Raw genomic sequence first — 12,353 nt, forward strand, 5'->3', positions numbered from 1 at the left:
GAAATGGTCAGAGGTAAACAGAATGAGGTTTAATAAAGAGAAATGCAAAGTGCTCCACTTAGGAAGGAACAATCAGTTCCATACATACAAGATGGGAAGCGACTGTCTAGGAAGGAGCATGGCGGAAAGGGATCTAGGGGTCATAGTGGACCACAAGTTGAATATGAGTCAACAGTGTGATGCTGTTGCAAAAAAAGCAAATATGATTCTAGGTTGTATCAACAGGTGTGTTGTAAGCAAAACTCGTGAAGTCATTCTGCCGCTCTACTCTGCACTAGTTAGGCCTCAGCTGGAGTACTGTGTCCAGTTCTGGGCGCCACATTTCAAGAAAGATGTGGAGAAATTGGAAAGGGTACAGAGAAGAGCGACAAGAATGATTAAAGGTTTAGAGAACATGACCTATGAAGCCAGGCTTCATGAACTGGGCTTGTTTAGTTTGGAAAAAAGAAGATTAAGGGAAACATGATAGCGGTTTTCAAATATCTAAAAGGGTGTCACAAGGAGGAAGGAGAAAATTTGTTCCTCTTGGTTTCTGAGGACAGGACAAGGAGTAATGGGCTTAAAGTGCAGCAGGGGAGGTTTAGATTGGACATTAGGAAAAAATTCCTAACTGTCAGGGTGGTCAAATATTGGAATAAATTGCCAAGGGAGGTGGTGGAATCTCCCTCTCTGGAGATATTTAAGAACAGGTTAGATAGACATCTGTCAGGGATGGTGTAGACGGAGCTTGGTCCTGCCTTGAGGGCGGGGGGCTGGACTCGATGACCTCTCGAGGTCCCTTCCAGTCCTATTATTCTATGATTCTATGATTCTATGATTTCATAACTATAAACATGATTTTAATTTTATATATTGCATAATTTAAAAATAAACTGTTTAACAGAGTGTATAAGGGCTGGAGATAGCAAGTGATGGACAGGAGAATAGAGAGGGTGGGGCTTCAAGGAAGGGTCAGGGGGTGGTAGATCTTCACCTGGTCTGAGACTTAAAAAGTGATCTTGGGTGTAAAAAGGTTGGAGACCACTGGTATAGCTGATGTGGTTAGGGCCTATGATGGTGTCACTAGGGTAGATGTGTGGAAAGAGCATAAGAACAGCCAGACTGCGTCAGACCAAAGGTCCATCCAGCTCAGTATCCTGTCGGCCGACAGTGGCCAATGTCAGTGCCCCAGAGGGAGGGATCACAACAGAGAATCCTCACGTGATCCCTCCTCTGTCGCCCATCTCCAGACTAACAGAGGCTAGAGACACCATTCCTACCCATCCTGGCTAAGAACTCTTTTTTTAACCCTGCTAAAGTCCTGGCCTTCACCACATCCTCTGGAGTTGGCCACAGGGTTTGTTACAGGGAGTCTAAACCACCGTGTATGATTGTATCCCCCAGGCTAAGTCCATTGAAACTCCCCGAGCAAATATATTGGAAATGAATCCATGACAGATGGCCATTGCCTGTGCACAAAGGCTGCTATGCTCTTTACACCCCCGTCGTTCTGCACTGCTGGGTCAGATGGAAACCAGCATGATGCCTGTAATTGAAGGAATCGGTGAACGAAAGGGAAGATTTGCCACTTGGAATACTTGTCTGCCGCATTAGGCAGACGCTGGTGGCTGGACTGTAGATGAGCATGAGGGTATATACTCAATAGCTCTCCGTTCCGGGCAAGATCAGGGCCCCATTGAAGCCAATGGCAAAAGTGCCATTGACTTTGTAAGACCAGCAAGGGTCTGCCCCAGCTCTGTGTCCACACACAGCAACTTGCCCGCCAGGGAGAGGCTCCCGTTCGCAAGCTTCCCTCCAAAAGCTCCAGGGTTGGAAACTGACTTTTTTTGTTAAAATAAAGCCTGAGAGTCTCCACAGTCAGGTGGTCACAGAACCCCACCCCCATGCTATGAAAACTATGAGTAGTCCTGTGGCACCGTGGAGCCTAAGAACGGTTTAGGACCACGAGCTTTCATGGGTCAACCCCACTTCTTCCGATGCGGTGGAGTGGACATAACAGCATCCAAGATACACGTGTGGTCCCCTTACTAAAGGGGCCTCTGTTTTATGCTGCAATCCAGACTACAATTCCCATGAGCCCTTGGGACAAACAGGAAGGAAGGGCTCTTGTGGGGGAGAGGTCTGCCTCTCTCCATGTGCTTGCAGTCTGGGACTGTGCCTTGGAGTTTGCAACCAAGGGGGAGCCAGGCTGCTGCCAAGGACACTGATCCAGTGGAGGGGCTGTTGGATGCAGCTACAGACCGGGACTAGATGCCTTTGGAACTGGGATCTAGCCGGCTGCTTCCGATAGGCACAGCACGAGGCGGTAAGTCTTGAACCTTGTTGGGAAAGTGCTGCCGGGGACAGAGCTGCTGTCTAGCCTGGACCCGATCTCCACTACAGCTGCAGCATCAGCGCGCCCACGCAAGCAAGTGTCTGGGGCTGCGAGTCCAGGGATGCGCACACTCTGGGGTGGGGTCACTGTTGTACAAATGTTCACTGTATAAGCTTCAGTTATGGTTGTGTGTTTTGTTAATGCTGTTCATTGCTAATCGGTTAGTCCCTGTTTATTTACGGTAAGTAAAGATGGGTTATTTTCAAGTATTCTAGGGGATGTCTATGATTTGTAGTTGTTCTGGAATTAGATCCAGTTTTATGTTGGAATGGGTATGTTCCTGGAGGCTCTCAAGGCACACCAGTGAGTGTACCAGGCCAGCCAGGTGGAGGCACCGCCATTGTACATTCATTACAGCAAGGGGGTGGATGGGACTTTCCCCAACTAAACACCATCACCACTGGGGTGCTCAGGACCTCTTTTGGGTTAAAGCATCAGGCGCCCAGGCACACCTGTGAGTGTGACCTGCTCCCCAGTAACCCGGGGAGGAAAAGGGGGGTTACACATATAACAGCACAAGCAATTACCCATCAGTTGTAGGACCTGTGTTGATGAAGCTAATTCAACGGGCTGGATGTGTCCCATTCATAGCTTTTGCTGTGAAAATGCAAATGGCAAAGGCAGGGGAATTTGGCTTTGTAGCGAGTTAACCAATTCATATCTTTATTCAAGCCCAGGTGCAAGGGCAGATCCTTGAGCCCATGCAGAGTCCCAGCAAAATGCAGCCAAGTGCCTGTGTGCAGTGCCCTGTAGAAGCCCTGCCCCAAGCCAGGCGCCCAGCCTCCCTGCTCATTGGTACCAGAGTGGGACGCTGCCTGAGCCAGTCTAGAGGGAGGGTGGCCGAAGGCCTGCACCTAAAGGGAGCCAGGGGACTGAAGTCCAGGGGATACAATGGGACTCACGGCCCCAGCCCATCTCCTGAAGCCAGGCTGCAGCAGGGAGACGTCCCTGGGCCAGCGAGAGTGAACAAGTCTGTGCCCCATGCACCTGGCACTTCTCCTGAGCATGCGGGTGTCGGGGGTAGGCCCTGCACCAGGAAAGGGGAACACCCTCCGCAAGGCACAGGGAGAGCCCCGGGGTTGGGGCCCTTGCCTGGGATGTAAGTGACCTGGGTTCATGGCCCAGATCAGGCAGAGGGGTTTGAAGCTTGGTCTTGGACGTGCAAACTGCCTGCTCTAATCTGTGGGCAACAGGGACGCTTGGTTTCATGCCAATCTGCTGAACCTTGCTTCCAGGTCGACGAGATGGCGGCTCGGCCTGGCTTGCCAGTGCTGCTAGCTGAGAGCTGAGTTTGGTGCTGGCCTGAGGCAGCCGTGCAGGCAATGCTGTGGATGGAAAGCAGATGCCTGCCAGGCAGGGACCGAGCGGGGCACTCAGAGCTGAATTTGTGACTTAGGTCCCCGAAGGAACCGTCAGGGCCCAGCTGTGAGTCACTGCCACGCACAGGCTCTTTCTGGGTCCAGCCCTAAGGTGAACAGAGCCAGGGAGAATGGAGACTCTCACCCCGCGCTGTCAAGTCCAAGGGCTGGGCGCTCGTCCCTCTCACTACGTCTGGCAGCACGTCTCGCCAGACACCCCACTTTCCCTCAGTGTCACCGGCCGCCTCGCCAGGTCCAAGGGAAGCTGGTTGGTTTAACCTGGTCGCTCAGGGCGTGCATGTGAACCACCCCTCCGTCCCTGTGTCGCCAGCACTAGGTCAGTGATAGACGGCGGCTGCTCTCGCCGGCCCTCTTAGCCAGGCAGTCCCGGCACTTGGGCAACAGTGGGCGTTTGTCCCGTCGGTTCTGGCCTCGCTGGCCAAGAGCAAGAGGAGAGGGGACAAGCGCCCAGTGTCGTGGCACGAGAGGGTGGAGGAATGTGCCGGGGAGGAGTGGCAGTACCACCAGGCATGGCTCAGGCAGGCTTGAGGCGAACGATGGCACCAGCTCTGCCTGGGGAGCGGGGAGGATTGGCCCATCCCTTCTGGGAAACGCGCTCACCCTGCCTTTCGGAGGGGTGGGTTAACGAGGGCGATGGGACAGGAGAACCCCCCCCATCAGTGCTGGCCGTGCGCATGGGGCAATACCGTGGCATAGACACGGCCTGGGTGCAGTGCAGGGATTGCCAGGGCGGAGGCTCTTGGGCCGAACTGCTCTCCACTGGCCTGTGGATCCTCCTGTTTGCTTCCCAGCCTGCTGTCTGCAGGGGGAGGGCCCAGGGTTCTTTTCCTGGAGCTGTGCACTGTGACCCAGGGCACTGGGTCCTGCTCAGAGAAAGGCACTGGTGTAGCAGAGCGCGCCACGGCTGCACTGCACTTGCTTTCTGGTGATCATCTGCAACTGGAAGCGCACAGAAAAATAATTACTTTTTCTATAAGACGCTGTAACAGCTTAAGCCAATAAGAGGTAATTACATGGTGATTTTCACATCGTTACAGAGCAATTTGGAGGCTACTGCAATGTATGAGAGAGACCCTGATTGCACAAGCATCACTGAGCAAAGAGAAATATTGCACTTCACTGCCACTCAATAAAGCAACTAGCTGGCTCAGCGCGTGGAGCTGTCGGACCCAGCACTGGGTGCTAGCGATGTGAGGGGTGCTGTTGCCCTCTGGTGGCCTCCAGGCTGCCTGCATGACCAGAGTTCGGAGGGTCTCAGAGCAGTGACCACCTGAGAGTGTGAAAAAAGTCGGGGGGTCACGGCAGCAATCAGGCAGTCCACAGTCCAGTTTTCTGAATTTCACAATATTTCTTGAGTGTCTGGTCTCTAAGGCAAAACAAGGCACAGCCTACCCAAAGCTGGAACTGTGCTGTCCTCGCCCCTTCCCTCCCTGCCTCCCAAGGCCACGTGGGGCTGCTGTGGGTTCAGGCAGGGTCCAGGGCACCTGGAAAGGGAGAGTAGTTTTGCACAAAAGCGGCCACTCTTGCGCAAGATCGCACCAATGTAGACACAGCCTGTCAGGGTCAGGTGCAGCCTCCCTGTCGAGTTCCTGTACTGGGGGAAGCTGGAGTTTCAAGTGATCTCCCCACCCCAGTGCAGCCAGTGGCTGTGCTCCTCTCTGCTGGCAATGGTTTTCCTGTCACAGAGAGCCAGTGTGACATTGGACCCTCATTTCAGGCTTGGTCTCAAGGGGAGTTTTTCCATTGATTTTAAAAAACAAACACTGGTTAAGGAACATAATTATCCTGTGCCTCAGTTTCTCCAGCTGAAAAAAGGGAGAATAATAATACTTGCCTGCCTCACCGGAGTTTGTATCAATTCATTGGTTTTAGTTAGCTGTTTTGATGTCATCAGATGGAAAGTGCAATTTTGCAAAGCGTATTTTACAATTTCAAAATCTTGTTGCATTATTCATGCAGTAGCCACTGCTCCTGAATTGCAGGAGAATTTCAATTTGGGACTTTATGGAATGACTCCTCCTCTCGTGTGATGCTGGAGTAATTTGCCCAAATTCAGTGCTGTTAATTGGGTACCTTCTGCATGTCTGGCACATGGTACAAAACATGCTCCATTTTGTTGAGAAAGAAATTGCAGAAAAGTGAGTTTTTTTCAAAAATAATTTGCCTGGGTTCAGGGATTTGGCTGGAATGGAACAAACATGCAGTGAGCCGGGACACAAGGGCTGTGTCTAGACTGGCATGATTTTCCGGAAATGCTTTTAACGGAAAAGTTTTCCGTTAAAAGCATTTTCGGACCAGAGCATCTAGATTGGCACGGACGCTTTTCCGGAAAAGCACTTTTTGCAGAAAAGCATCCGTGCCAATCTAGACGCGCTTTTCCGCAAAAAAGCCCCGATCGCCATTTTCGCGATCGGGGCTTTTTTGCAGAAAACAAATCTGAGCTGTCTACACTGGCCCTTTTGCGCAAAAGGACTTTTGCCCAAACGGGAGCAGCATAGTATTTTCGCAAGAACACTGACAATCTTACATGAGATCGTCAGTGCTTTTGCGGAAATTCAAGCGGACAGTGTAGACAGCTGGCAAGTTTTTCCAGAAAAGCGACTGATTTTCCGGAAAAACTGGCCTGTCTAGACACAGCCAGGATGTGCAGGGAAGAGAGGAGGGAGACAGTGGGAAGGGGCGGGGCCTGGATAGGGAAGGGGGCGGGCTTGGGCTAGGAGGAGGCGGAGCCTAGGGTGGGACGTTACTGCCTCCCCGAATGGAAGCTTCACCAACCGCCCATGCAGCATTTCAAATATCTGGACCGTCCTGGTTGGGATCTTGCCCGGGGCGAGGGAGCAAGGCCTGTCTGTATTTAACCCCGTAAAGCCCCATCTCAGCATTTCTCAGACTTAGCGTCCCGCCCGAAGTGGCCGTTTTCTCCCAGCGTTTCTGTGGTGCTGGCAGAGCTGGGCGGCTGGCGAGCAGCTGCCCGGATGCCCAGCTCTGGGGGCAGCGCCCGCCCGGCTGCAGCAGGCCCCGGCGTGAGCTGTGCTTTTAATACAGTCTGAGGTAAAGCACGTTAAAAACCAGATTTCACAGCAGCAGCAGGGCCCCATGTACCAGCCTCCACGTGGCCTGGGGTGGCCATGGATGGTGATGAACGGGAGGGAAGGAGAGACTTCGATAACCTCACCATGGGGGGACTCTGCAATCGGGGTGCTGACAGCCGCCGCAGGCCTCTGAGTGTGGGGCAGGGGGCTCCTGGAAGGGGCGGGGGCAGCCAGCCCTCCGTGCCACCACCTGCCAGGCTCCAGAGCCGCCCCGAGGTACTCCAGCAGCGATCTAAAGCAGCCGGGAGCCCCACCCCCTTTGGCCCCCAGTCGGCGGGCCCCTCGCACGCCACCTGGATCTGACCTGAGAGGCTGCCGCAGCGGAGTTTGTTCCCCTGGCGCTGTCTCTGCGGTGCAGCGAGGGGCTCGAAAGGCTGTTTGCTGATTGCACCTTCCCCTCTGCCCTGCTGGCTGGTCAGTGCAGCAGGGACAGTCCCTGGCTGCATGTCCCAGCAGCCCCTGCCAAGCTGTCTGTCCCCTGAGCTCCCTGCCCCGGGGTGCCAGGCCCTGCCCTTTGCAGCGGGCTGAGACGGCCAGGCTGGCTGTGGGAAATGGGTCAGACCCCCTGCCTTACGGCTGCTGGGAGAGCTGGCCATGGGGCGGTGGATTCTAGCCCAGCCCTGCGAAGGGGCGTGTGGTTCAGTGGTCAGAGCAGGCGGTGCTGGGAGCCAGGCCCCCTGGGTTCTGTGCCTGGCTTAGGGCAGAGCCTGGCCTGGTGTCCTGAGCAAGGAGTGGAAGCCAGGCTTCCCCCAGAGCCTGTCTGGCCTCTGGCCCTGGGGTCACCCCATTACAGAGCCACATCTGCGCAGCCCTGGGGGTGACCTCCCGGGTTGCCCATTGGATGAGGCCCCGGCGATTCCCTTGCTGCTGACGTCACTCAGCCCGGCACAGAGCCTCAGGCGCCCACTGCCTCTGTCCTGCCAACGACCCAGGGGGGCTGTAGCCAAAGCCCAGAGCCCTGCCAGGCCGGGCTAATGCTGGGCCCCAGCCAAGCTGCCCCAGCAGGATGCTCACGCTAGGCGGGGAGGTGCACAGCCTCGCCGTGGGGCCCAGTCCTGCTTGGTGCCCCCTGTGCCCCGCCACCTTCCAGTGCCACAGAAGGAGAGGGGAGGGGCACACTGCCCCTCCAGGTACAGCCTGGGAAGCTGGGCAGGGCCCTGGGTTCGACTCCCTGCTTTTGAGCCGAGGGCTCCGTGGGCCAGGGCTGCAGACTGGCCATCAGGCTGTCCCTGGGGCTTGTCACGAGACGCGGTCAGGGCTGAGGATCCAGGGGCAGCGAGGCAGCTGGCCCTGCTCAGACCCGGGGGGCAGATCACTGGGAGAGACGTGTCTGAGAGAGGAGGGAACAGTCGAGCGACTGACTGACTAATCACTAAGCAAACGCGGATCGGTCAATGCTTCAGACGACTCGCATCCCCCCAGCAGCCCAGCTCAGTCCCAGCCTGCACGGGGTCCGGGGCCCACCTCTGCATTTAAAGAGTTTTAGGAGCCAGGCAGGCAGGCAACTTGGCTGAGCTCCAGCTCGCGCCGGGTCCAGGAGCTCAGAACCCCCCAGACAGGGGCTGCTGCCTGTATCAGTGCAGGGCGACAGGCAGCCGGTCTGCGAGGGAGCTGCTTTTTAAACTGACTCCCCTCGCGGACCAGAGGTGCTGGGAGTGGGGCCGGAGCACGCCGGCTGTAGTCGAACAGTCGGGGAACCGATAATTCAGGAGGTGAATCGACTATTCAGGGAAGCGATATGAGCACCCCTAGCGCGAGGAGCCCTGTGCCGACGTGCCCTGTGCGCTGCAGCTGGCCTTGTGGAGCGGGGCCGGCCCAGCGGGACGCACTCTGCACTGCGCGGCACCGCTCTCCCAGGAGCAGAGTCCATCTGGATTAGATTAGCCCCAGGCCTGCTTCCCTCTTGCCCAGGCAATTGCAGGCTGCAGGCCCCTCTGTGCAGAGCCCTTTGCACCCAGTTCTAGGGCAGATCCTCGCGCTGCGGGGGCGAGCCAGGGCGGCTGGGCTGAGTCACGTCCATTTGCATGGGCTGGTCTGTCATTAGTGACTGACTCAGACACAGACGGATGCGGAGACGCTGCCTGGCTCCCCGGCAGAGGACGCAGAGCTGCGATGGTGGCCATTATTCTGTACCCCGCCGTCGTGCTGTGCTACTTCTACCAGGTGTGCTGGGGCAGCCAACGGGACCAGTTGCTCTTGGACTCCAGGGCATCCTTCAATGTCTTCTGCCTCTTTGCCATCGTCCAGCCCGTCTGCCTGGCCATGGGTGGCTACGCCAGCATGCTGGTGTATTGCTTTGCGGCCCTGCTCTCCTACGCCCTGCTGCCCAGGATAGAGTGCAGCAGAGAGGCTGGGCAGACCAGGCACCAGGACAGGAAGCCCAAAACTGCCTGAGGCTGACCTGCGGCCGCGCCATGGTCAGGGACTCGGGCAGAACCATTGCCCTCCGCTGCTGCCTCTGCGCCCGTGGGGCAGCGCCTCTGTGCAAGCGGGTCCTTCCCTCCCCTGCTAGCTCCAGGACACCGGCCCATGCCCAGGAAGAGGAGCAGGAGGTGGATCACGGTGCAGCCAGGTGTGTTACGGGAGCGGGTGGTGCGCGGTGGCTGTGCCTGCCTCTGACATTGGCCGGTATTGGACACAACTGCCGGAGATGCCTGCGTCCACAGACGGGCTTAGAACCCTGCCGGCTGCTGCCCAGTCTCTGCTAAGGCTTGACACCTGCCCCTGCAGCGAGCTCTGTCCCCCGGGATTCTCCGCACGGGGGGGCGCAGCCAGAAGCAGCCAGGCCTTGTTCCCAGTTTCAAGCCAAACAGCCCCAGTTTCCTAAGTTTCGTTCCTGTCTGGTGCGGAGGTAAAACCCAGCATTGCTTTTGCTGGTTCTGTTGGGCCCCATTGCACGGCATGTGCTTCTCTGGCCCCCTGGTGTATGAGACCGGCCTGCCAGGGGCAGGGGCCAGCTGTTCCGGGGAGGATCCATTGGTGGTCCCCTCTCCAGCAGCGGTGCTCACAGCTTGGCCAAGAGCAGATGGGGGATCAGATGTGCTGGGGCTCTCCTCCGCTCTGTGTGGGAGACCCAGGCTCAGACCCCTGCTCTGCCTGTCTTTGCCGGGGCCCTGACCCCAGACATCCCCCGGGGCATCCCCTGCCGTCAGAAACTTGAACTTGGCTCACCCTCTTGCCAGGGGTTGCTTGTACCACCCATCTGCAGAGCCACTGGCCCCAGGAACACAGCCACAGCAGAACAGAGGGAGGCAGGGCCCTCTCCTGGAGCTGGCAGAGCAGGGCTTTGAACCCAGCTGGGGGATCTGACAGGCTGACCTAGCACAGGTAGTCTGGCTCAGCCGGTTCCTCGCTGGTCTGGGTTCCCAGTTCTCCCACTTGGTGTCTGCGTGCCTGGCTGAACAACTGGGACCCTAGGAGCTGGTCAGGGTCTCATATGACAGCTTCTGGGGCACCACCGAGAGGGTCAGATCAGGGCAAATTGCTTAGGAATAGGGCTACTTCTAGCAAGACTGTAAGGCACCAAGCCAGTCACACAGAGCACTGCTGTTTGCCACACTGGCCAGCAAGAAGTCGCACAAGAAAACCCCTCGGACACCCCAGCGTTCCCAGTGCCACCACCAGCACCGCTCCTTACGCAGGGGAGAGGCTGGGAACCCTGCTGGGAACCCTACCCAACCTCCCCCCTCCGAACAGCCCACAGTCCCAGGTCAATGTATCCCTTAGATCTTACCCAGAAGAGCGCGCTGGGCCCGTCCGTTAGAATCTAAAACCTAAAGGGTAATAAAAGAAAGAAAGGAAGACAAGGCAGGGAGTGGAAGGGTTAAAGAAATGACTTGACTTACACCGATCATAAAGTCCCTGGTGCAGGCTCTTAGCAGAGATGGAATAAACGGCTATTTTAAGTCTCTGGAATTCACCGTGTTAGGATGGGCCCTTTGTTCATAGAAAAGATGCTTCTGAAGCAACGAGCTGGAGGATCCCTGGGCCGTTTTATACTCTTGCCCACAAGGAGGGATCCCTTCTCGCTGGGTGCAGGAACCTCCCAAAATGGAGTTTGTCACATGAGCAAATCACCTCTCTAGGTCCTTTTTAGGCAAATGGCCAGGGGCAGCAGGTTTGGCTGCAGGTTTGCAGCAGAATTCCTCTGAGTTATATTGGCAACACTTAGGCTATGTCTACGCTGGCGGGTTGTTGCGCCAGAAGTATGCAAATGAGGCTAAGCGTGGAATATCGCCGTGCCTCATTTGCATACCTAATGAGCCGCCGTTTTTGCGGCAGAGGCTCTTGCGCCAGAAGGAGCTGTCTACACTGCCCCTTCGTGCGCAAAAAAACCCTCTTGTGCAATGCCGTTAACGCTGATTATTTTCAGGAATAACGGCATTGCGCAAGAGGGGTTTTCTTGCGCAAAAAGGGACAGTGTAGACAGCTCCTTCTGGTGCAAGAGCCTCTTCCGCAAAATGGTGGCTCATTAGGTATGCAAATGAAGCTTGACGATATTCCACACTTAGCCTCATTTGCATACTTCTGGCGCAACAACCTGCCAGTGTAGACATAGCCTTAAAGTTCACTTCTTCATCAAGTACCTTCCCAATGGATGGGCCGTACCTGCTGCTCTGTCCCAGAAGCAAATACTTGCCATTCCAGTACAGAGCCAATACTTACCCTTTGAAATACAAAAATCAGACGTGCATGTGGATAGTAAGAGACGCAGCGAAGCAGCAGCTTTCGGGAGACGCTTCCCTTGGCCCGTTTTGCACAGAATTTGGGGCAATACACAACAGTGGGGGCAACAGCATTCTGCTTGTTCGTATTACAATCCAGTAACGTCCCGGCAGGCAAAGCCGGGTCCCCTGGGTGACTCGCAGTCAGGGAGCAGCAGCTCATGCCAGGGTTTGTGCCAGGACTGGCAGTGGGGGCAGCCTGTGCCCTGGGGGCTGGGCTGGGTGCTCACCCCGCTTTGCAGGGCAAGTCAAACCTGGCCCTGGCTGGTGCCATGGGGGTCTGCACCCCCTAAAGCGGTGGGGTTAGCGCTCTGGGCGTTCCCAGCCTCTGCAGGAGCCCCACTTCTGGCCACCAGACATGCCACCCAAGCTCTGAGAAGTGTGCGAGGGCCCCAAAGGCCCCGGACCCAGTGGGGTGGGAGGAGGAGGGATTCTCCTGTGAGTTCACGGACCTTTTCCTCAGAAGCAAATTGCTCAGTAATGAGCCACGCGGCAGCTGAGCGTGGCCCCGGCTGCTCACGTCAGTCCCTCCCTCTCCACAGGGCCTGGGCACATTCGGGCAGCTACAAATGGACATTGTTGCTCAGCAATCACTGGGGCTCTGAGTCTGCACCTCGGATCGGGCACCTCGGACAAGTCCCACAGGCCTTTCTCCTTCCCTTGCCTCTGCCTGGTACAGCCATGGACAGCCCCAGAGCTACTGAGCGGGATCCCTGGCCACTCCTGTAACCTGACTAATAAACACTGCTCCCTGATTCTGTGGGCATTGAGCTGTGCTTCCACT

General features: G+C 56.3%; 1 protein-coding gene across 1 annotated transcript in view; it reads left to right on the plus strand.

The window, feature by feature from the left end:
• The first annotated feature begins 2,102 nt into the window (after positions 1-2,102).
• The window catches only part of PSRC1 (proline and serine rich coiled-coil 1), a 57,207-nt gene continuing 46,956 nt past the window's right edge, over positions 2,103-12,353 (plus strand). Inside the window, exon 1 of the mRNA XM_075910448.2 lies at positions 2,103-2,305. The gene's annotated coding sequence lies outside the window, so the exon portion shown is untranslated. The remainder of the gene's footprint in view (positions 2,306-12,353) is intronic.

Source organism: Pelodiscus sinensis, chromosome 27 (assembly GCF_052426305.1).
Source record: "Pelodiscus sinensis isolate ZL-2025 chromosome 27, ASM5242630v1, whole genome shotgun sequence".
In the NCBI taxonomy this organism is placed as follows: Eukaryota; Metazoa; Chordata; order Testudines; family Trionychidae; genus Pelodiscus; species Pelodiscus sinensis.